The sequence below is a fragment of the Orycteropus afer genome, unplaced genomic scaffold (assembly GCF_000298275.1).
Source record: "Orycteropus afer afer isolate SDZICR_OR568_19922 unplaced genomic scaffold, OryAfe1.0 scaffold00154, whole genome shotgun sequence".
NCBI classification, from domain to species: Eukaryota; Metazoa; Chordata; class Mammalia; order Tubulidentata; family Orycteropodidae; genus Orycteropus; species Orycteropus afer.
The window spans coordinates 1,566,858-1,570,803 of record NW_006921741.1 but is presented as its reverse complement, the minus strand read 5'-3'; the positions used below and the strand labels follow the sequence as shown (position 1 = coordinate 1,570,803).

The 3,946-nt window shown below is 42.2% G+C and overlaps 1 pseudogene; it reads right to left on the bottom strand.

The window, feature by feature from the left end:
* Positions 1–353: 353 nt before the first annotated feature.
* On the bottom strand, positions 354–1,693 carry LOC103201553 (annotated as a pseudogene).
* Positions 1,694–3,946: the final 2,253 nt, after the last annotated feature.

Here is a 3,946-nt window from a genome sequence, read left to right as displayed (position 1 = left end):
GCAGTCAAGTGCCTTAGGCACTACGCTACCAGAGCTCCTATATAATTCTTAGTTGGCAATTTATTTTCTTTCAGGATTTTATATGTATCATCCCATATCCTTCTCACCTCATGGTTTCTGCCAAGAAATCAGACCTTAGCCTTATTGGTTTCCCTTTGTAGATAACTTTTTTTTCCCCCTTTCTTAATATTTTTACTTTGAGACATGATGGGAAAATCTTACAGGTACACATGGAAAAATAAAACATGATCATAGTTGATAGTGAAAACAATCTAAGCAGAAAGCTTTGACTTGTCAGCTAACATAGAAACTGAAGTTCTGCTTGTGACATGCTGCAGGACTGAAAGGAGTAATTAGTACCCTTCTCCTTCTTCCTCACCTTCTCGTTCAAAAGAATCCACACCAGCCTCCTCATAGTCCTTCTCAAGGGCAACCATGTCTTCACAGACCTCAGAAAACTCTCCTTCTTCCATCCCCTCACTCACGTGCCAGTGAACAAAGGCATGCTTGGCATACATCAAGTCAAACTTGTGGTCTAGGCATGCAGGCCTCAGCAATGGCTGTGGTATTGCTCAGCATGAACACAGCTCGCTGAACCTTGGTCAGGTCTCCACCAAGTACCACAGTAGGAGGCTGGTAATTAATGCCAACCTTAAAGCCAGTGGGATACCAATGCACAAACTCGATGCTGTGCTTAGTCTTGATGGTGGCAATGGCAGCACTGACATCTTTGGGAACCGCATCACCATGGTACAAAAGGCAGCAAGCCATATATTTACCATGGCGAGGGGCATATTTCATCATCTGGTTGGCTGGCTCAAAGCAAGCATTGGTAATCTCTGCTACAGAAAGTTGTTCATGGTAAGCTTTCTCAGCAGAGATGACAGGGGCATATGTGGCCAGTGGAAAGTGGATGCTGGAATAGGGCAGGTTGGTCCTAGAACTCTGTCAGATCAATATTCAGGGCACCATCATATATGAGGGAAGCAGTGATGGAGGACACAATCTGGCTAATAAGGCGATTAAAGTTAGTGTAAATTGGGCGCTCAATATCAAGATTTCTGCAACTGATGTCATAGATGGCCTCATTGTCTACCATAAGGTACAATCTGAGTGCTCCAGGGTGGTGTGGGTGGTGAGGATGGATTTGTAGGGCTCAACTAGAGCTGTGGAAACTATGGAGGGCTGGGTAAATAGAGAACTCCAGTTTGGACTTCTTGCCATAATCTACAGAGAGGCATTCCATCAGCAAAGAGGTAAACCCAGAACTGGTTCTCTCACCAAAGCTTTGGAAAATCAAGAGGCCCTAAAGACCTGTGCACTAGTCAGCCAGCTTGCAAATTCTGTCCAAGACAAGGTTAATAATCTCCTTACTGGTGGTGTAGTGCTCACGGGCATAGTTACTGGCAGCATCTTCCCTACCTGTGATGAGCTGCTCCAGGTGGAAGAGCTGGTGGTAGGTAGCAGTGCAAACCTCATCAATGACTGTGGGTTCCAGGTCTACAAACACTGCCCTGGGCACATGTTTCCCAGCACCTGTCTCACTGGAGAAGGTGTTGAAGGAGTCATCTCCTCACCCAATGGTCTTGTCCCTTGGCATCTGGCCATCTGGTTGGATACCATGTTCCAGACAATAAAGCTCCCAGCAGGCATTACCAATCTGGACACCAGCCTGGCAGACATAGATGGAAATACACTGTCACTTGCTGACTATGGATTAGGAGGCGAAGGCAACCTGAGCAGACACCAGGTTCTGGTTTCATCCTCAACAAGCTAAGAGTCAAGGTAAGTAATGCACACTGTAGATAAATTTTTATTTCTCCTGTGCTGATTTCAGGAATATTTGTCTTTGATTTTGGTGAGTTTAATTATGATATTATACCTTGGTGATTTATTTTTGGGGTCTATCCTGGTTTGGGTTTGTTGACCTTTTTGAATCTTCTCACCCTTCATTATGTTAGGGACATTCTCTTCCAACAAATCCTCCACAATTTTCTTGGTGGTTTTGTTGTGTCTTCCTGTTCTGGAATTCTGATTATGCATATGTAATTCTCTTAATGGTGTCCCACATGAATCTTAGGCTGTCTTAATTTTGTTTTGATCTTTTTTCTGATTGATTCCCTTAACAAAATAGTATTGAAGTATTTGTCTTCAATCTCACTAACTCTGTCTTCCATTGATTCCATTCTACTCCTTTGCCTTTTCAACATGTAATCTATTTCAGAAATTGTAATATTAATTTTCTGGATTTCTAGTTGTTGCTCTTGTATGGTTTCTAATTTTTCATTTATTTTGTCAAATTGTTCTTGTAATGTTTTCCTAAAATTTTCTAGTTTTGACCTTGTTTTCTGTGATTTTTGTCAGTATTTTCCTTCATCTGTTTCTCAATCTGTTGAAAGTACCTAAATATAATTCTTTCAAATTCCTTATCAGGCAGTTCCAATGCCACTCCTTCATCAGGGACATTTTCTAGGTCTGTATCTTGGTCCCTTGTGTGTACTACTTTATCTTGCTTCTTTGTCATTTATCTCTGAGACATTATGATGTCATTGTATTTATATTTCTACCATATTTGCTAGTTTGGCACTCCCTACCTGTCTTCTGGTGGGTGTGATAGAGGATGAGATTGTGTGCACAAATCTCTGTTAGTTGTTCATGAAGAGCAGTTGAGGATGAGTTGGACTGGTGTTGGCTACCATCTATCATTGATAATTTGGTGCAAAAGCAACTGGTGGTCCTCACCTACCATCTATCATTGATCATTTCATGCAAAAACAACTGGTGGTTCTCACCTAGTGGGTGAGGCTGCACAAGGTGTGGCTGTGGTTGGGTCATATGGGCACAGTTGTTGTCTCCCATCTGATTAGATGGAAAAATAAATAAACAAATAAAAATAAGAGCACAAATCACACAAACAAACAGCAACAATTGCAAAATATAAGTCAATAAATAAAAGGAAAAAATGTAATTTTAAAGAAAGACAAAGAGAAAAAAAACACAATATACACAGAAAGGGAAATAAAAAAAGAGAGCAAGAGAAAAGGAGTAATAATGAGAAAAGTGCAAAAAAGGAAAACAAGGATGGGAAGACAAAAAGAGAAAAAGAAGAAAAGAAAGAAAGAAGGGAACCAGGGAAGAGGCGGGGGGCAAGAACCAGGGAAAGGAAAGAGAAAAAAATAAAAAGAAAGATGGAAATAAATAATACTTTAAAAACAAAAACAAAACTGGGTGGGGGAATAATAAAAAAAAAAAAAACACTGGGTGGGGACAGGGGACACAAGCTCTGTTTCTGCTGACCAAGAAGTCAATGGGAAGCAGGGCATCTGGGTCCTGGCACTAGTTTCTGCCTGTGCAGAAGGGAACTAGGCATGGCACTTGATCTCAGAAGAGTTCCCATTGACCCAGAAGATGTCCGGGGCAAGGTATTGAACTGGAAATAAGTTCTTGCCAGCCCAAATGGTGGTGGGAGCAAGTCACCTGGTCTCAGAAGGAATTCCTGCCTGCTCAAAATGTGGATGGGGATAGGGTGTGTGGGCTCAGAAAAAAATCATGCTGTCCCAAAACTGTAGCTGTGTGCATGGCTCCTGCTCCCAGAAAAAGTTCCTGCCATCCCCAAAGTAGGTCTTTAGTGTGGAGCACCTGGACCTAGCAAAGGTTCTTGACAGCCCAAAATGCTTCTGGGAGCAGGGCAGCTGATCTTGGAGTTAGTGTCTAACTACCCAGAAGGCAACCGGGAATAGGGCATTTGATTTCAGACTAGTTCCTATTGACCCAGACAGTGTCCATGGGCAGGGGTTCTGGACCCAGAAAAAGTTTCTGCCAGTCCAAAGGGTGACTGGGAGCAAGGCACCTGGTTCCAGAGGGAGTTCCAGCCAGCTCAAAAAGCAGCTGTGAGCAGGGCTTATTGACCCAGAAAAAGCAATTAATTTTTTTTTTTTTTAATTAG